At 32.9% G+C, this 22,852-nt stretch overlaps 1 protein-coding gene across 1 annotated transcript in view; it reads right to left on the reverse strand.

Annotated features, from left to right (window-relative positions):
* Nucleotides 1-22,852, reverse strand: part of CDH9 (cadherin 9) — a 136,250-nt gene that overhangs the window by 30,984 nt on the left and 82,414 nt on the right.

Here is a 22,852-nt window from a genome sequence, read left to right on the forward strand (position 1 = left end):
GTAATACTTTAACCAAAGAACTTAAATTTTAAAAACTCAACTTTTTATAGACATTTAAAATATCAGTGATAAAAAGAGCCATGGTTCTTTGTGCTGGCTACATATACAACTTCTTAAGGAAAATATAATTTTTTAAAAAATAACTAACTTTCCTTTTAATACATATATTATAAAAATTAACTTTTAAAATGTAGTGATATAGTTATTAAATAGTTAAAGCAAATGGGCCATGAATTTATAGAATCTTTAAATTGTAAAAGCATATTCATCTTTTTAATACTTATTTTTAATATATCCAGAAGCACCCTGTTATCTCCTAACATACTTTCATGATTGCCACTATATCCTGGCTACTTTTACATATCTTTTTAGCATACCAAATCATTTTGATTGATTTGGTATTTGAATCTCTTTTTGAAGATACCGCAATTATAAACTTGGGACTTTTCTTCCATTTTTACACTCAATGTAAGAAAAAACTGCATGCATCCATTTCTTCTTCTAAAATATTTTTTCCCAGTCATTCATCCATCTTTATATCTGTGAATACTGTACTGGTTGTGTCTTTCATTGTCCCTAATTCCTAATTTCCTCTCTCAACTGATTGCCTCTCACCTGTGGGTCTACTCCAATCTTTCATAATGAAGAAGTTAAGGACAGAGTTATTTTTATATATTACATATGATCATATTACTTCTTATCACAGGTGTTTATGAAAAATGTAAAAACTGTGTTTAAGAATTGAGCAGCTAAATTCTTGCAGAGACTCATGCAAGTCACTGAATTATATTATGCAAACTTAATGTGTTCAATCATATACAATATCTTCCACTATAAGGAAATGGTTTATTTTATTTTTATTTCTTTATTGATTTTTTGCTTTTTGGGTCGCACCCAGAGATGCACTGGGGTTACTCCTGGCTCTGCACTCAGGAATTACCTCTGGCAGTGCTCCGGGGACCATATGGAATACTGGAATCGAACCCGGGTTGGCTGCGTTCAAGGCAAATGCCCTACCCACTGTGCTATCACTCCAGCCCCAGGAATGGTTTATTTTTAATCTTCTCTTTTCTTATCATTTATTCTTTTCACATTTTTTTAAAAAGTGGTTTGTTTTGAATCATCTTTTTTCTAATCATTTATTCTGTTCACATGTCTTTCGTGTCCATATCTTGTATATTTTTCTATATCTTGTCCATATCTGCATTTATATCTTTGTCATCTTTACTTGCTCCAGCATGCAGCCCATATATATCAATTCTTTGTCTTGCCTAGCTTTGTTTTCATGTCTCAGAAGACTAGATACAGATTTAATACTTGATGGTTGCATATTTCTCTAACCCCTCCACCCCCTCAACCTCCTATGCATTTGTCCCTAACTAAATATTTATCATATCCCATTCAATTTTTCTCCTTATTGATGCCTTTCCACACACTATAGATTAAAATAGTTACACATCCCTAACTATAAAGTACATTTCACTTCTCTATCATGACTCTCTTCTCACTTGGTGTAAAGGTGTGCAAGGCCTCTAACTGCAATATCAAGTGAAAAGAATAGACTAGATTATTATTTTTTAATTTTTATTAGTGAAACACCATGAGGTACAGTTGTAGACTTACAAATTTTTTTTGCCTGGGTTTCAGTTATACAATGATCGAGTTCCCATCCCTCCACCAGTGCCCATTTTCTACCACGACTAATCTTAGTATCCCTCCCACCCACCCCCACCTCCCTCATCCTACCCTGCCTCTATGGCAGGGCACTCCCCCCGTTCTCTCTCTCCTTTTGGGCGCCATGGTTTGCAGTGGTTTGCATAAAAGAGGAACTGAGTGGCAATTGTGTTTGGTCTATGGTCTACTTTCAGCATGCATCTCCCATCCTGGGCGGATCTTCCCAACACCCTTTATTTGGTGCTCCCTTCTCTATCTGAGCTGCCTTTACCCCCAGATCATTATTTTTTTTTAATTACAACATTGTTTCGTATGTGAACTTTGTTTTAACAATACAAACAAAAACTATAGAAACAAAATAGAATGAATACAGTAAATGCAGATGGTAACTTTTTTTTTCCAAAAGGCCCATTTCTAGTAAAATAAGGAGACTGCATGTAAGTAGAAACAGGTTGGTCATTAGCTTCAAAATTTTGCCTATAAAGAATCTGTAAATGCATTTCCCCCCTGCTAGTTACATAAAGTGTAAAAAGGGAATTAAAGGAAAGTTTTCTTATTGGTTCCTACCAGCCGAAAGATGCTATATTCTATTTTAGCAGGGCCAATATACAGAAAATTCCTAAATTACATGTTATTACAAAATTGAAGCAGTAATGAGATTCTGGCTAAAGAGGGCACTAAATGAGAATAATACATATTTAAAGAAACCAAAACAAACAACAATAACACAAAGTTGTTATAAAAAAGCTCTAGGTACATTGTAAGCATATTTATTTTTTGTACCATCTTGAAACAATGGAAGTGATAGACTACATTTTAAAAATCATTATGATCTTAACATGTTTCTGAAAATACAAGTTTTGCCTTCTAAACTGCTCTTTCCCACATATATGCAATGGGCTTGTCATTGATTATTAGAAAAACCAGATTTTAAATATAACAAACCTTGCCTTTTTAATTAAACCACATCTTAGAACTCTCCATTTTTAGTAACTTTTAATGATTCCACTTTTTCAAATAACCTTGCAAACTATTTCGTAATACACATATTGGCACATATATTCTTGTATTACTATTAAAATTTTCTAAGAGGAGAAAAATATTTTAATGATGAAAAGTATTTAGGGAAGGACTGGAAATCTGGTAAGATAATTGACATTTATTGGAATAAACTCTTTGCTTTATTGATTTGTTATGTTAACTAATATGTAGTGGCATCATATTCAGTCATTAAACTTGTAGGCTACACACAAAGACACACACACAATGCATATAAACTTGAATGTGAATCAATGGATCAGAGCATCCCTTTTAACTAAAATTTTCATGATAGTGTTATCAAAATACAGAATTGTATGTTTATATATCACTTGATCACTTGATACCCCGTTACTCATCGATTTGCTTAAGCGGACACCAGTAATGTCTCCATTCATCCCTGTTGTGTGATAGCGTAGTGTATAAACCAAAAAAAAATGTTTATATATACATGGGCTGGAGCGATAGCACAGCGGGTAGGGCATTTGCCTTACAAGTGGCCAACATGGCCGACCCGAGTTCGATTCCTCCGCCCCTCTCGGAGAGCCCGGCAAGCTACCGAGAGTATTCGATATGCCAGACACAGTAACAACAAGGTCTCCAATGGAGACGTTACTGGGCCCGCTCGAGCAAATCGACGATCAACGGGAGGGCCTTTACCTTTACTTTACCTATATATACATAATAGAAATGTGAGGCTGATCAATTTTCAACTTTTCAATCTTGTTTGAAGAACGAAACAATAAAAATCCAAGATTATGCTTTTATATGGAGATGGTTTATATATTGAAATCAGGTACACTACTAAGTTCTTTTGGGGTTAATTTATTAGATTTGGCCTTTTCTCAACACTTATCCTAGAAAGTAGGGAGTAGTCAAAATAAAAATCAGGAGCAAGTTTAAGTGGTTATAACATTTCCTTGGAAATTATACAAACATTCAGACAAATACTATCTAGCTTCTATCCATTCACACTATTTCTCTGTATCAAATAATTATAAATTATTATATTCAACACTTATATTTTGCACTTAAATATTTTATTTAACACATTTTTGGAATATATTTAAATGTTCAGGGACAGGCTAACTTTAGTACTAAAGGGATCTAGACAAATTGTTCTTTTATTTGTTTAGGGTTTTAGTCTTTAAGACAAATCATAGATTAACCAATTTAAAAAGAAATTATCCAGGCCTGGAGTGGCCCAAAGGCAAGAAAACCAGGTGTCTTTTCAATGCAAATCCTGAGTTCTTTGGAGATGGAGAAGCTGAGGCACCACACAGAGAAGGGTTATCTCAAGAAAGAAGCTACTGGAAAATCTAGAGGTCATGATAAGCTTATGCATGGGCCAGCAAGAGTACAAGGCTTTCTTTGAAAAAACAAATAGATTAACTTGTATATTTGCAGAGAGTTCTAGGAGATGACTTTTGGGGAAATTTTATATACTTCTCCCAGAAGTCATTCTGGACAATTTCTTCCCCGCTCTGGAAAAGTCATTTTTCTCCCTTCAACTTTCCCTCAAGTTTCTCTAAATTTCTTTTAATAAAACTGAATATGCTTTACAAATAAATACATAGATAAGTAAACATCCAGGAACCTAAATCAACATCTTCTACTCAAGCTTTAATTCTTTCTTTCCCTGTGTATATACTAATATTTGTGGAAACAATTGTTTTATTTCCTTATTTATTTTTGGAGTCCTCCCAAGTGTTTGATTCACAGCATCGCAACTTCTAGAGCACGCAATTTTTCTTTATGGAACTTTGTCACACGAGAATCCCACTGCTCCTTAAAATAAGTCTTTCAATAAAACTTTTATCTGAAAAGAAAATGTAAGAAAAAAGGAAAAAACGTCTCAGAGGTCTTGGAAACAGCTCCAAGGGCAGTCGACATTGTACTTCATATGTACAGGATCCCAGACTCAATCCCTAGCACCATATGACTTCAACTGAATGTGACAGAAAAAATGAGAGAATTTCATAGATAAGTTAATTTTTTTCTAGAGGTCAGAGAAATAACAGAGGTTCTTACACAGTACTAACCCTTTGTTCAATTCCTGGCACTGGATATTGTTATCCCTTGAAGAATTCCAGGAGTGATCTTTGAGCACAGAGCTAGAAGAAATACTGAAGTATTTCTCTGTGTGTGATCCAAGATGCTAAATAGGTAACTGATGGATAAATATTTTTCATAGAATTATAGGATTTTCAGTATATGCATGTTATCTAAGAATATTATACTTTAGCTTCTAAATAGAATTTAAAGAATGATACCATTCTATTTATTCATTGTAATATTGAAAGTTGTATTCCTTGTAATTTGTTTGCTGTCCTAGTCATAACTTTTTAAAATTCCTACAACAACATTTTACGTAGGTACTTAATTTTGTAATTCAAATGTCATCTAGAGTTAGTTTACTTACAATTCAAACAAATATTTTTAAAAGTCTTTGATTCATAGTTCTCTTTTCAAAAGGAAAGCTCATAATATAATTGTTCTATAACCTAAAATTAAAAAAAATTAACTTAAAATACTAAACTTCCCTGTTATGTAAATTCAGTCCTACATTTAGAATCACTGATGATCAACAACAAAGTCAATCATATAACTCAAAATAAATGCATTAGTTTTAAATGAATGAAAATATTAATATTTTTATATTATCAATAAAATTAACCAAATAGAAATAGCAATTGAAAATATTTATCTTTTATAACATGAATCCCTCAAAAGTGTCTTAAAAAGTGCATCAAAATATTTTTTATTCACCATGTCTGAATCAACAAAATACCTTTCTCTTTGTACATAACAAACTTTACTTATTTAAAATAAAGTTTCTTAAGCACAATGGACCCATAAAGATTATTTTTGTTCAAATGTGAACCATTATTTTCTAACGGAATCGGTATTAGTTTTGCACTCCTATAGTTTTTGTTGTACTTTTAAAACATTTTTTGGAAGAAACAAATATGTATCCACTAAATAGCTTTTTAATGTTTAGCAAAATAGGAAAAGCATATCAAATACATCCTCTGGTTATTTCATATGTCAACTTGACTGTGATATAAAAATGTCACAAACTTGCCAATTTTTAAAATTTTGGCTATATCTACATAAGAATAGCAACTGAATCTGTACACTGAGTGGAGTGGTTTTACATGCCCCCAAATGCTCGGCCATATGCAACCTTTTAAACACGGGACATTGGGGAAAAAAAAAAAAGGAGTAAGGGGCTGATCATTCTCTGTCTGTATACATTCAAGATTTTCACTGGGCTATGCCACTGGATCAATATGCAGAAACATATAGCAATTACTACCTCATAGAGCGTATAATAAATTCAAAATAATACACAAAGCAAACTTTATAATACAGGAGAAATAGCTTCAATCCCCAAATCACAGTTGGATTTTTATGAAGACAATTATCTTGTATTTCTTACAAGAACCCACTACATTAAATTACATATAATGAAGTCATGTGATTTTAGAGTACACCCTCAAATCATCATAAGTTATGAACTACCCACCTATAATTAAAGGAGCAAAATCCATCAAAATACAAATATTAGACATGCCCATTTAAAGACTTTGTATGTTTCTATATTTTTATCAAAAGAATTAGGCAAAGTCTTCAGTTTCTACATGCCCTAAGTTCAGAGTATTTTTTTTCTTTCTTTGGGGGCCATACCTGGCAGCCTCATGGCTTACTCCTTACCCTGCCCTCAGGCATTGCTTCTGGCAGGATTGGGAGACCACATTGGATGCCAGGGAGTGAACAATGGTGGACTCAGTGTAAGCATATTCCCTGCCCTATGTACTTTCCCTCAGGAACTTTCTTTCTCTGTTTTAATATCACATATTCTGATAGTATACTAGCTATACTCAATGAATTGATATTGAGATAATTAACTATTTATATTTATATATTTATATTTTATTCAGAATTCTTTATTTTTCACCTAATATTCTCTATTTCAAAGTTCATTGTGTCTTGATGTTCTTTCAGCCCTTCTGTCTTAAACTACTAAACCTTGCTGGATATATTTATTACCTCCACAGAGTATCCTCTATAATAATCTCCTTTCCCAGCTTCTTTTTGCTTTTTTATTCTTTGGAAGAAAATAACTATATTCTATCAACACTTAAGAAATTGAAGATAGTACTCAATGTTTTGAAGGTCAACCTTCATCCTGGTCAACCATCTAAAATTTGTCTTCATTGTCAATTTGTTCATTTTTTGCCATTTAGTTATTTGTGATTGTGTTGATATGAATATGGAATTTTATACTTTTCATTTTATGTTTTAGTTTTCAATCCTGTATTGAATTTATAATATTTCCATATTTCATTGCTCCATCTCCTGTCCCCTAATGTTTATTTTTTGGGTATCCTCAAAGTTCTTATATTCTTTAAAATATCTAACCTGCATTTTGTGGTTCTGTCTGTAATAGAAAACATTCCAAATACCTGGCAAAACAAGATAGCTAAGCATCAGCTACTATTTTTATCATCTCAGACCTCAAGTGAGCCATTTCTCCAAGAAACCCAGGTTTCTCTTACAAGGGAATGACACTAGAAACCTAATATGCATATATGTGTTGTTACATAGAATGCTGTTTGTTTTGAAACCTGTCTGCTGATCAACAAACTCCACTAAAGTATATACTAATCCATTTATATAAACATATGCATGAGAGTAGCTTAGCAATAAAAAATTAAAAACAAGTTCTTTTTGATATTTATGTTTGAATATTTTAAGATACTTATTTCAATAAATGCAGAAAATGATTTATTATTAGAAAAGACAGAGCATTCTAGAAGTGATATTTAGTAATAATTAAATCCCAATCAAACTTTCATAGCACATTGCACAATTTTACGTGAACATGGTCATTCAGTAATTTATGCTTCAGTATAAATGGTGTTGAGAGTGAAAAAAATCTAGGTCATAATTCATTTATGTATAATTTATATTATATCTAGTAACGCCCAAAAGCCCAAAATTTATACATAATATTTTATATCATCTATGCGATGTACAGTCAATGTCAAAATAACAACAAGCTATTCTTTAAATTTTAGCAATTGAGGTTGGCATGATAGCACAGTCGGTAAGGCGTTTGCCTTGCACACAGCTGACCGGGGTTCAATTCCTCAATCCCTCTCAGAGTGCTCAGCAAGCTACTGAGAGTATCCCACTCGCACAGCAGAGCCTGGCAAGCTCCCTGTGGCACATTTGATATGCCAAAAACAATAACAACAAATCTCCAATGGAAACATTACTGGTGCTCGCTCGAGCAAATTGATGAACAATGGGAGGACAGGGCTACAGTGCTAGAGTACTTGGGAATATGTGGTGATACTCAGGGCCATTGTACCCCTCCAGACTTGATTAGGTGATTACTCAGTACAGACAACTAGACCCAAAACACTTTCTCAACCACTTAAGCTACACACTGAGGCCTCAGCAAGGTATTTCCCCAACAACTTGAAAACTGAAGATAAACTCTAAATACCATGGGAATGCATAGGACATAGAACAGCATAAGCAGTTTGGAAGACAGAGACACCATGCAGATCATTTCAAATGCTTCTTCTCCCTACAGTTATAAAATGTTCTTCGTTATCTACATTGCCCATCTGAGTGGGGCATTTGCTAGGATTGATACACCTACTGCTTTGACATAACATTATCACTACCAGGCCATGTTTTTCATTAGGTTTCATGCATAGTACCATGTTTGGCTAATTGTACCAGCGACAATACTGATGATAATCATAAAAAGAATCCCACTATTTATCAGTTTCACTCTCCTAAAATTCTTCTGTGTTTCTTTATTTATTGACCCCCTTCACCTTAACCAAGAGCAACCACTTATAATTCTCCTTGCTCTGTAGTTTTGTCATTTCAAGAATGTCAGATTGCTGGAATTGTATAGAATGTGGACTGTAAGCTTCATCTTCAGCTTCATTTTCTTTTTCTTTTTTTTCTTGTTCACTTGGCAATGGACACACAGCATGTAGTCTTTTAGATTTCACCCCACAGACATAGCTACAGTGTTAAAATTACCACATGTCCTTCTCATAGCTTGAGTATATTTCAGATAAGCTCTAGTACCCTGTTTTACTGAAGCAACAGTTTACTTATCAATTCACCTTACTCAAAGTCACATTGATCTAAATAAATTTGATCAATTATGAAGAATGCTTTTATAAGCATCAGTGCAGGATTTTGTGTGCATCTAATATTTCAACTACTTTTTTAAGTATCAGTGGAGTACCATATGGACTGATTATGCATATTTATAAGAATCAACTAAACTTTTCTGTGTGGCTGAACTAATTTGCATTTCCTTTAATGCTCAGTAATGAGTTTTATTTTTCCAGATTTGACAATATTCAATGTTATTTGTTTCATATTTTAATCAAAGTTGAATGATATTTCACCATTGTTACAATTTTAAACTTTCTAATGAACTTTGCATGATAATGGACATCCTTTATATAAGTATTTTCTCTCTGTATATTCTCTTCAATGAGATATATATAAAAAAACTTAGTTCCATTTTTAAGTAACTTTTTTTATGTTGAATTTTAACAAATTATTAGATACTGGATGATGCTCCTTTATTAGAGATGTCTTTTGCAAATATTTTTTTCCTAATTTTGATATGCTCTTTTATTCTTTTGATAGTGAGAAAAGCAGAAATTTTAAATTTTAATAAAATTTAGTTTTAAAAATTATTTCCCAAAAACATGATTTTGTTTCCATATCTAAAAAAGGCCAATCATCACAATCAAAATATTTTACCATGTTTTTGTTACATCTTTCACTTTCTATGTCATACTTGGAACTCAACTTTATTTTGAATCAATCTCAAGGAAAATATATTTTGATAATTTTTAAGATACACTTGTCTTTTTCTTCAAAATTTGACCATAAACTTCAGGTTGCTTCTACATCATTAAATGGAAATATTATATTTTCTTCATAGTATTTCTTTGCCATTTGTCAATTTTTAGTTAACTATATTTATGTCACTTTATTAGTTCTGAGATTGTTGCTTGATCAATCAGTCTATTCTTTTGCTATTACCACACTTATTAAGACAATATTAGTCTGTCAATAATTTTTCTCATGCTATTATGTATATTTCAACAATATCATTAAACATTAACATTCACTTCTTCGATAAGAGGGCAAAAAAAGTGAAGTGGAGCAGGGAAAGCCTCTTTAACAAATTGTGCTGGCAAAACTGGACGGCTACATGCACAAAAGTGGGCTCAGATCTTTGTCTAACTCCATTTATAAAAGTAAAATCAAAGTGGATTAAAGACCTCAACATCAGACCGGAATCTATAAGGTATATTGAGGAAAAAGTTGGCAAAACGCTCCATGACATCGAAGCTAATGGTATCTTCAGAGATGTCATGCCACTGGCCAAGCAAGTGAAAACAGAGATAGACAAATGGGACTATCTTAACCTAAGAAGCTTCTGCACATCCAAAGAAACAGTGACCAAAATACAAAGACAGTCTACAGAATGGGAAAGGATATTTGCCAAATACACATCTGACAAAGGGTTGATAACAAGGATATACAAAGTACTGGTTGAACTCCACAAAAATAAAACATCCAACCCCATCAAAAATAGGGAAATGAAATGAATAGAAACTTTCACAAAGAAGAAATCCAAATGGCTAAAATGCACATGAGAAAATGCTCCACATCATTAATCATCAGGGAGATGCAGATCAAAACCACAATGAGATATCATTTCACACCACAGAGACTGACCCATATCCACAAGAACAAAAGCAACCGGTGCTGGCGCGGATATGGCGAGAAAGGGACCCTCCTTCACTGTTGGTGGGAATGCCGACTGTTTCAGCCCTTTTGGAAAACAGTATGGACCATTCTCAAGAAATTAGAAATTGAGTTCCCATTTGACCCAGCAATACCACTCCTGGGAATGTATCCCAGAAAGGCAAAAAAGTATAGTTGAAGTGACTTCTGCAATTGTTTGTTCATTGGAGCACTCTTTACAATAGCCAGAATCTGGAAAAAACCTGAGTGCCCGAGAACAGATGACTGGTTAAAGAAACTTTGGTACATCTACACAATGGAGTACTATGTAGCTGTTAGAAAAGACAAAATCATGAAATTTACATACAAGTGGTACTACATGGAAAGTATCATGTTAAGCGAAATGACTCAGAAAGAAAGGGATAGACATAGAAAGATTGCATTCATCTGGGGAACATAAAGTAACGAAATAGGAGACTAACACTCAAGAATGGTCGAGATTAGTACCAGGAATTTTACTCCATGACTTGGAGGCCAACCACACATGCTAGAGGAAAAGGGAGCTCAGATAGAGAAGGGAGCACCAAATGAAGGTGTTGAGAGGATGCTCCAAGGATGGGAGAAGCATGCTGAAAGTAGACTATAGATCAAACATAATTGTCACCCATTGCCTCTTTTGAAAACCACAACACCCAATAAGAGAGAACAAAAGGGAATACCCTGCCACAGAGGCAGGGTAGGATGGGGAGGGATGGGGGGTGGGAGGGATACTGGGATCCGTGGTGGTGCAAAATGGACCCTGGTGGAGGGATGGGTATTTGATCATTGTATAATTGAAATCCAAGCACAAAAATTTGTAAGTCTACAACTGTACCTCATATGTCTCACTAATACAAAAAAATAAAATTAAAAATAAAAGACAAATAAATATGGGGAAAAGTAAAAATATTGAGAGTAAAAAGTGGACTAAAAAAAATCAACAAGTTATTATAAAATAAAAAATTTGAAAGCAAAAAAAAAGTAACATTCATTAATCATTATCCACTTATAAAATCATTGTATTTCTACTCCAAATTGATAATCTATAAATTATAACAAGTAATGTTATAAAGGTGAATAAAATAAACCTGAGAAGTAAAATTATTTTAAATGTATTAAGTAAATATTCATTTTCTTTTAAATAATTCAGTATATATTTTGAGACATATATCAATGCAGAACTTCCCCCCTGCAGGAAGTAAAAACATATACCTTAAGTATAATAGTAAATTTTCATATCCATGTTTTAAATGTGAAAACAGTACCAAAAATTGCTAAAGTTTATATAATCTTTTGCTGTATTCAATAGAAAAATATAACAAATATAGCTTTATTAAAGGAATGTTATGAAAAAATAGTGGAAAGAAAGCATTTTTATATTGAGTATAATAATTTTAAAAATATAGATGATGAATAATTATATTTCAGTTATAATAAAATTTTCAAATAGTGTTTATTTTTGTGTTCATGTGTCAGTGTGTGTATATTGCAAAATACATGCTAAAATTTCCTGATGATTTGCAATATTTAAAATAGGTAATTTTTTTTCAAAGGAGAATAATTACACTTGCAAAATAGGTGGACTATTTCAGAGGTATTAGACCTGTTACTCCTTCAGCAAAATATTTGTAAGTTTCCTGAGTTATACTGGAAACGTATTCACTTATTTTAAATGATGGGGTATCATCTTAGAGTGTGGATCATTTTCAGTATCCAGAGGACCATAGAACCATAGGATTCATTGATTTAAGCTCAGTTCATAACATAATGATCAGTATGTGCTACCAAATGTTTTGAAAAAAAAATTTTTTTCATATTTTTCAAAAAGTGGGATCTGGATTTTTATAGTCTCTGAGTCTTGGCCGCTGATGGGATTATTTTTTCTTTTCTTTTCTTCAAAAAGTGATCCAGCACTAGATAACTTTATTAAGGAAATATCTATTAATAACCAACTAGAAACCAACCAATGCTTCCCATTAAAATGTTGAAAAATAGTCTCATCAGACAATGACATAGAACAGTGTAATTATCTAGATATATGATAAATTATAGAGATTATATAACATAATAAACAGTAAAGTGCTCTGGAATTAATTTTGAAAAACAAGGCACAATTACACAGGGGAGAAACAAATCTCACACAGATATTACTGGGAAAATTAATCTGTATTAACTAACTGAGCACACCTCTCCTAATTATTAAAGCTAATTTAGGAACAAGAGTGAGATGTACTTTCTACTTCCTTGATCATGCAACTGAAAAAGAACTATATTTATCTAAATTAAAACAGTTTAATAATTTTCATAGAAATCAAATTATTTTTAGCAGTCTATATGCTTAGGACATGATTATTGAATGGAAAATTAGTTTAACTACGAACTTACATATACGGCTTATTAAAAATAGTTATTTTTTGGAGTATGTCAAATAATTTTAGGTGATTCTGCTTTAAATCAATATTAATACCCTCATTATTTAATACATAGTAAGGTAGCCATTCTTGCCAGATATATCCAAGGATGAATAATCATCTCATGTAATGTTTTAAAACATTGTTTTTTATAAGATGAATACAGATTTTAATTGATGCTTTCTATAATTGTATCCTTTGTTCTATAGTCAAGGACTCTGCTCACCGAGATCTATTCATATCTAGTAACTTTGAGATGATTTTATACCGTGAAGGCATTTCTGCTGCATTTCTATGTCTCATTGGTGTCATTTAACTTTGGTAAACTCGCTCCAGGAATTCACTGTCCCTGGGATAGCAGGCAGGTGTTTTTACCTCAACTGCTACATTTCATAATGACACAGTGAAAATAAAACAGAGTATTGCCTGTAGAATTAGGATGGGAGATATGGCATTATTTTTTCTCTCCTCACAAACTACGAAGGGTTTCTGATGTTTCCATAGCTTGGGTCTAAGTTCCAAAATTAAAGTTATTAGAGAAGCCCTTGCAAATGATAATCTCCCGTGTGTTTCTCTTTAGAGGAATAAGAACAGATGATTTGATTCATTTGGGGAGGAGTGGATGGATTATGCAGAAAGAAAAAAGTTCTCTGACCGACTATAAACTGAAAGATTGATGTTATATAAAAAGAACAAACGCAAGCATAAATCACAACAACAGTGGTCTGAGAATTAGAAACGGAAAATAGGAGTTATTTAACAACATGCATATAGAAAATAAATAAGCTCTAGAGATCTACTGGCTTTCTGTATAACTACAATTAAACATTAAACTACATTTAGTGCGTACTGAAAAATCTGTTAGGAGGGAAATGTGTTTCATTTTTTTTCTATTTTTTATGGGAAGTACCATATGAATTTCTAAAATTTCATTTTTAAAAAATATATTTTAGAAACTATATCTTTGAGAATCACTTACTACTTGTATATTTGTAAATATCTTTAAATCAGTGTATTTCATCCTAATTGCTTTCCTCTGTTTTTATTTCTTTTGTTATATTTCAAAGAATATGCACTTTTGCTGCATTTGCATTACTGAGAAGGAAATTATCTCCTGTGCTTCTACTTTTGCAGCCGAAAAATACTATTCAGTATTAAAACACAATGAGGTTATAAAAAACTACTAATAAAACAAAGTTATGATAATAACAAAATTAACAATTTTGGAGCATGCTATTAACAAGTCTACTTGCATGAGACATTTCCCAAGAGGATGAAAATGCTGTAATATAATAGTTCCCTATGTATTATTTATTCCTTAGTGAGTTCTAAAGTTGTAGTCAGGTTTATGCAGAAAACAAGGTAATTTTTTTTCTTTTTTTTCAATAGCCACGTAATTTTTGCTAAAATTCTCTTCCAAATGCCATTTTAAATCAAAAGTCTCATTCTGGTGAGATATTTCCCCCGCTGATTTTCTTTTTTACTCACTAAGGGCAAATGTCAGAGAAATACATGGTGGTTGTTGACGGATGTTCAACAAGCATAGTTTAAGTATGTTACATCAAGCTTTAAGTTAAGAAATGTTTTAATTAAATAAATTAGTGCCTTTAGAAAAAATGATTGCCTATTGATGCACATTAAAATATTTTTCTTACTTACTGTGCACTTACTCGTCTCTAGGAAATTTCAATGCTTACAGCTTTTAGTTTCAATAATGATGTCGCATTTAACAATTAGCTTAGAATAAAAAAACTAGAGTTTTATACGTAATATGAGTTTTCAAAATTTCAGAAATTTCAAATTAAAAAAAAAATCAAATGGCGCTTCCAAACTTTCTTAAATAACTGTGTCAAATTATGTGAAAAACAAACAAAAATTACTGAGGAGATTCAAAAATTCCAAAATAAAAAATGGATCTGTGTTCTAGTTAAGATCTGGGGAGTTAAATAAGAAAAAATGATAGAAATAATTTGTTGACATATGGTAGGAAGAACATAGTTATATTGACTACCTATGCTTTCCAGGAACTAGAAAAATACTCTTGGAAAGGAAAGAGTAATCTGCTTAGTAAAGACTTAAGGTTCCCTGAGAAACAAATCTTGAATCACAGACTATTTTAAGAGTAGCATAGCTTTAAGTTTGTGACCAGGAAATCTCCTAGAAATTGGTACTTAAGAGAAATGACCACAAAAACTTCAAAATTATCTGAGTAAAAATTGCCTTCTATCTGGGTAAGAGACACAATTACACACTGTTTTTTAAGCCAGAATATAAAACACGTTCAACATGGGAAGAAAGATCTACTTACTTGTGTTTAGTAGATTTGTAATTCAGAGATTCATATGTGCTTGATTGCTTATGTATTTAATAATAAAGTTTGGTATGACATAAGATATGTAATCTTTTTAAGTCTACTTTGTTATTGTTTTGTAAAATTAAAGGTAAAGCGGAGCTATGGGCTAGATTGTGTTGATAAGTAGTAGGACACTTTTAGAAAACATACGTGGAATGAGAAACATGAAGAAAATTAATGCCAGGGCACTAATTTTCAATATCAAATAGCAATAACTGCAAAGTAGAAAATAGAAGAAGTTTACTCAATTGAAATAAAAGTCACAAGAGTGAAAGTTGAGTGAAGTAGACTGAAAAGTAAAAGATGACCAAAAATATCCTATTTTATGGTAGTTGTAAAATTAATGTTTTAAACCAAACTGCATAAATAGAAGGTACTTGTAACATCATTTAAAAATGATTACTACTTGGAATGATATTCTACGGACTCACAAAATTACATGGACTATCAATTGCATGAGAATTGTAAGAGTTGTATGCTATATGGTACAGAAATGTTTTAGTTGTCTCTTAAAAGTTGAGGTAATTTTATTCAGGAGTTAGAAAATTGTTTAGAAAACAATAGTAGGAAAAAAGAAAAATACTCATTGCGATCTCATAAAATTAATGCTGGGATGGGATGAATTACTGTCTCTCATATTGTGAGTTGAGGTATTTTTCTTATGAAGATTATTATATATGAAATATCACATTATTTCATCTTTTCACAGGAAATTCAATTGTAATCCCATGATATTTAATAAAAGCTTTTGAATTGTGGGATTTCACATTTATGGAAAAACATTAAGATGACATTCTGGAGATAATCAGTGCATCCCATAAGAAAACAATGAGATTAAAGCTTTTTTGTTGTTCCTGATAACTCTGTATAGACAGAGTTTAATGACTAGTAAGTCCATTCTAGTCACAGAATGAAATACGAATTTGAGTGAACCCTAAGGATAAATAACCATTGATATATTTGTAGGGGGTCATGCTACAAGCAGTGTCAATTTACTTTCATGACCCAACTATGGAATGACTTTAACATCTGTCACCAGAACATACACATACTGCAGCATTAGTTAGCTCAATCTGTTACCTTGTAGATCACCAGTAGAGAAGTTGATCCACAAGTTTACCCAAGGGAACTTAAAAGGGGGAGACTAGCTTAATTGAAAGACAGTTGCTAATATTAACACTGGTCCGAAACAATGTCCTTATAGAAGTGCATCAGTTAATGTTGAAGCTGAAAATAGAGATGCTATCTAGGTGAATCATAGAGGAGAACTTGGCATTAGGAAGTAGCAGCACTGAACAGCACATTTGGAAAGAAATAAATAAGTGCTCTATTACATGGGATGCTATGAGGGTGAGGTTCAAAAATCTATCACACAGATGTATTCACCAATGCAAGTTACTTCCTTTTCTAAAAGTACATTATCTTAATAATCCCCTACCCCATTGCTTTTTGGTATAATCTTTTTTTATCATTTTTTATTAGTGAAACACCATGAGGTACAGTTATAGACTTATAAATTTTTGTGCTTGGGTTTCAGTTATACAATGATCAAGTACCCATCCCTCCACCAGTGCCCATCCTCCCCCACCATGGGTCCTAGCATCCCTCCCACCCCCCATGCTCCCCCCATCCCACCCTGCCCCTGTGGCAGGGCATTCCCCCTTGTTCTCTCTCTCTTCTTTTGGGTACTGTGTTTTGCAAGAGAGGCATTGAGTGGCAATCATGTAGTTAAGACACAACAGGTTGCCTGGCTCAGTTTTTTACAACTGTTTTATGGTGATTGGCCCCCATACAGCTTTGTTTTCTTCCTGTGGAGCTCCTGTCCACACTGGTTGGTTTGCTAATCTCATGAGATTTTTCACCTGTAGCATTTTGGAGTGATAGCACAGCAGCATTTGCCTTGCACGCGGCCAACCCGGGTCTGATTCCTCCATCTCTCTCCGAGAGCCCGGCAAGCAACGGAGAGTATCCTGCCCCCACAGCCGACCCTGGCAAGTTCCCTGTGGTATATTCGATATGCCAAATAGTAACAACAAGTCTCACAATGGAGACGTTACTGGTGCCCACTCAAGCAAATCAATGAACAATGGAGGACAGTGCTACAGTGCACCATCTTGAAATAACCTGCAGGCACGTAGGAGGTCTTATGACACCAGCCTGGGATCCATAGTCTAATTTCACTAATGTGAATGCCTGGAATGAAAGAACTTTTCTGTATAGCAATTAAGAAAAGTTCCCCTTGCAGGTGATATAATTGCAAGTGAAGATACAAAGGTAGTACTGGGACTTGAAACTCATTCTGTTGGCAATATTGTGGAAGCTAAAAAGAGAAATCAGTTCCTTAATATAATGGAAACATTTAAATATTATAAAAAAGCTTGACCATTTTTGCTCCGTGATTAGGCATATTTAAGGAAAGATTTAAAATGTCTATTATATTATATATGTATATATTTAATAAAAATGTTTCCAAAGGAAATCTATTAAAGACTGTGGATCGTTAAGGCAGCTCTTTAATCAGAATGCTAGAACTTAGACTTTTGTGTTCAGAGATGAAAATTAAAGAAAAATCGAAGCATTTAGTGGCTCTGCCTGTTAGTGATGAGTTGAATGATGACAAATTCCCCTAGCATCCAACAAAATATATAATATGTCCAAGACCTAATATCAACAAAAATTGTTTGAAAATGTTCATAGATAAAATTTCTGAGAATTTTGATGTGAGGTGATAAATACCTTCCACGTGATCTCCACTGCCAGCCCTGGATATTACAAATATATATTGTCTAGGTCTAACACATTCTTATCACAGCTTTGCTAATTATTTAAGAGATATAGAATGAGATAATGCATTTAAAGGATTAGAACAATTGTAATTGTGGCTTATACAAATGCATTCCTTCTGCTTAAGATACAGAATTGTCTATATTAAATTCAGTTTCAAGGAAACACCTTTCAGACATATAAAGCATTTATTATACATTCAGAAGAAGCAACCTAAAAACCTATTGAAAACAGTGATTAAGGTGCTCTCTAGGTTGACCAAATCATTTCAATGAACAACTCATACATGTAAGAATAAGAAGTGAAATCTTCCCTAGAATCATCTGTAAGAACTAGAGGTAGAAAACCAGGAGACCATAAAAGCAATTTTATATTTCATCTTACCATCTAAGAATTTTTCCCTACTCTTTCTTCTCCAATATTCCTGATACATGAAAAACTTTTATGTACCTAAAGAAGGCCAAAAGCCTAATTTTGATGTTCTCAAAGTTACTGGAACATTGTTCTAAGGGTATTTCAATGAATTACAACATCTACCTTGTGACCTTATAAGGGATGCCTATAAACGCATTTTGAAGACCAAGTATTATGGCTGGTACTGTATTTGCTACCTGACAAATCCCTTATTTGCCTGGAGATTGAGATGTAATGTGCTAATAAGGTTGCTCTTATGACCAACCATTAACCTTCTTACCCAGTCTTATATGGAAAGAAAAGTAATAGAGAAATGATATGAAACAAAGTAAAAAAGTTACTAATAAAAGCATTACTGTACTACGGGGGAAGCAAATATATCATTTCCACAGAAGTACCTCAGGGCAAGGTAAAATTATATTTAGTTATTGCTTTCACATCTAATAATGAGCATTGGCAAGTGGTGGAAGGGAAAAAAAAACACTAGGACTTTTTTTTCCTCACAATAGAGATATTGATTTTCAGCTCATTACGTTATGGCAAGAACATATGTGATGAACATGGTGACTTGATCAACACAGGTCCTATTATTTTAAATGTTCTGTGTGTGCTTAGAGATTAGTAATATGATTGAAATAACATTCCTTAAAGATTTTCAGAATGATGAGAAAGGAGTCCCAATACACTGTGATGCAAGACAAATCTTTTTTATTGGAGACTATCAATAACTATAAATGGATTTTGAAAGAAAGCAAAACTCTAATTCCAATAATATAGATTAATTTAATTCTGCTTTGGGCAGAACTGACCACAATGATAGAAAGGCTCACGGTTTAGAAGGGATAGCTGCCAGAAAGCATAATTACAGAGGAGTTGAGAGAAAAAGATTGTGATTTGTAGTCAAATAAATTAAGTATAAATTAGCAAATACTATTAAAAATATTTATTTTTAATTGAATCACAGTAATATACACGCAAATATTATTTTAAGCTTGATAGTTTGATATCATTTTATTTAATTGTGGATTTCCAGAAAGTAATATGGCCTTCAATATCAATTTGTAAAGGCCTGCTCATCAAAGTTAAATGGGTTCATGTTATATTGTATCTCAACTGGTTTGGACAAACCGTATGGAAAAACTGAGTATCATCAGACTGAGCAACAAAACAAGACCAGGAAACAAGTTTCAGTTATTATGATGACTGCTACATTGCTGAATTGTAAAATTAATATAACCACAAATTCACAAAATAATACCAGGAAACAAGTTTCAGTTATTATGATGACTGCTACATTACTGTGATTGTAAAATTAATATAAACACAAATTCATAGAACAATATTTTTTGGATATCATCACAGTCTGCTGTGAGATAGTTATAAAAGGAACCTACTGTATTCATCTCTGACAAAGTTAATGTGATGAACAAATTGTTTGTGAATTGATTTATAGAATTAAATGAAAAAAGGACTTAGGTAAATGATAATTCTGCAAGATTAAATAAAGGTGACCCTAGACAAATTACACGCCGAATAAATGCTTACATCCACACATATAAGTAGTGTGAATGACTGTGGATTCCAGAGGAATAAGAGTAATTGTAATGACGTAAAGTATGAAAACATCTCAGTAAGAGATATTATCATGTTTAACAAGCTTTCAAGGAAAATTTATATTAAAAATCATATGGCTCAAATGAAATTTGTTTTCATTGTGTTATTGTGATTAATCTTGGTAGAGAATACCTCATAATTAGAAGACAGAAAATGAAAATATTTCTTAAAAAGATATAATATGGAGATATTGCCTGAGACAGAGAAAAGGGTGAGGCAGTCAGCCTACATGGAGACTTTGTCCTACTAATAACACTTCTTGGTTTGAAAGCGCTTGAACATAATCTAAATTCAGTGTAAATATGTTAAAGTAGCATTGTAGCACTGTGCTCCCGTTGTTCACCGATTTGCTCGAGAGCTGGAGTGATAGCATAGTGGGTAGGGCGTTTTTCTTGCAGGCAGTCAACCCTGTTTGATTCCTCCATCCCTCTCCGAAAGTCCAGCAAGCTACCAAGGTATCCCACCCCACACGGCAGAGCCTGGCAAGCTCCCGGTGGCGTATTTATTCGACATGCCCAAAACAGTAACAATAAGTCTCACAAGGGAGATGTTACTGGTGCCTGCTCCAGCAAATGTATATTAAAGTAGATGTCCTAATATCAAGCCCATGGTCCTTGCTAAGGAGAGGATGCTTATCTTTAAGTTGCTCTAGTCCCTGCTTTAGGCTGCTTGTTAAATAAAAATAAAACAAACAAGAACCCAGTGGATTAATGAAGCATGCTGTCTTGAAACTGTTCTTTTTAAGGTGCACATTTGCGATATGAATGGGGATACTACGATGGGGGTACTACTGAGAAACTCCTATGGGCGTTTAGTGCCGTGTTTCCTTCCTAGGGGGATAGTACAGCAGGTAAGGTGTTTGCCTTGCACATAGCCAACCCAAGTTCAATCCTCTGTATCACGTATGGTCCCCCAAACACTGCCAGGAGTAATTCCTGAGTGCAGCACCAGGAGTAACCCTTGAGCATCATTGGGTGTGACCCAAAGAGAACAAAGAAAAAACAAAAACAAAAACTTAAGTCTAATTAAAAATAATATGAAGAAGCAATTCTCTCTAGCTATTTGCTATTCTAAGAGTTTCACTGAAACCAAGATCTATTCATCTTTAAAGGATAGTTAGTTTTAAGAGTGAATGAATAGTTTTAAGAGTGTATGTCCAACATTTTTTAAAAACAGGCAGTTTTAAAAATAGTAAAGAGAATCAAAATAAATATGCAATTTGGAAGCATGCTATATAATTGATATTCTATTCAGTAGCAGCGTGAAACATTCTGCCTGCTGCGGATTCATCACATTAATGTCAATGTATTCTTAGTGTTTATAGAAGCTTAACAATTCTACAACACATTTCCTTATTTTTTATTGGAAAACATTAAAGTCTATACTTGGTAATATATCAGATAGTCTTCTTTAGAAAACCTAATGAAATAGCATTTTAGCATATACATATGTTTCATTTAATGTGATTCAATTATTAAAGTGAATTTTACAATACTGACTCTTTTAATCCTTTAAATATTTTAGTACTAAGATAAACTAGCACAGATATGCTGATCACAAGGTATTTGCTCACAGATATCATAATGGTTACTGCCTTAATGAATTGCCATTATACAAAAATGAGACCTTATCTTTGTCTTCGATTCACAGTTTCTAAGCAGTGTCCCGAGTTAGATGCATTTGCATACCAATTACATGTAATAACTCTCACATTGACACCTCCATTTTTAATTTTTCTACTGACTTATTTGAATCTAATAGTTACAATATTTACCTTTCTTACATCATTGCATAAAACAAGAAATTTAAAACTGGGAATCTCTTTAACTAAATTCCTTGATTCTGCATCATTCACTACTCATCACCTCAACCTTTATGTCTTTTCCACATACTCCATTCTTTTATCCCTTTGGGTAATTATTCAATTTAATTCATTTTTGAAAATAAAAACACTCTTTGGATCTGAAGATTATTTAGCTGTAATAAAGACAAAAACCAACAATGTGTAAAAGAGAAATAAATTATAAATTGGATTATAAACATTGTGAATAAATTAAATATAATGTTGCCTTTGTCTTGTGTGCTATAAAAATTCAATTTAAATTACAGTGTAAAATGATTATTAGAATATTTTCCGAACAACACTTAATATGACTTACACGTCAAAATTATGTATATTAACTTGGTAGGTATATTATGTATTTAACCCTAGTATCCTCTATTCTGTCATCACTTTCTTTCAGAATGTAAGTATTTTAACCTCAGTCCTTTCTCTAATATTTTAGCTCATGCCACTACTCGTAAACACATGAATTACTCCGGGGTTTCCTTATTGGTATCTTCAATTTGCAACCCCTTTTAGAATCCATGTTCTACCCAACAACTAGGTAAATAAATCATTTGCATAAAACACACCCCTGAATTTTCATTTCCTTAGATGAAACATCACACACACACACACACACACACACACACACACACACACACACCCTCTTCCAAGAAACTACTCAAACTTCCCTCTTTTTCTCTCTGCAAATTTAGTTATATCGTGCTGCCTCACTCTTTATATTCATGTTGATTTTTTCTTACCATGCTCCTAAACATAATGCAATACTCTAAATTTAGACTGATAGATCAAATCCCTTGTCCAAGTACATTTAAAAGTTTATCACAAAATTTATTTAAATAAAGATTTCTCTTCCTCAGTGGTGTCTTT

The sequence above is a fragment of the Sorex fumeus genome, unplaced genomic scaffold (genome assembly GCF_029834395.1).
Source record: "Sorex fumeus unplaced genomic scaffold, SorFum_2.1 ptg000240l, whole genome shotgun sequence".
NCBI classification, from domain to species: Eukaryota; Metazoa; Chordata; class Mammalia; order Eulipotyphla; family Soricidae; genus Sorex; species Sorex fumeus.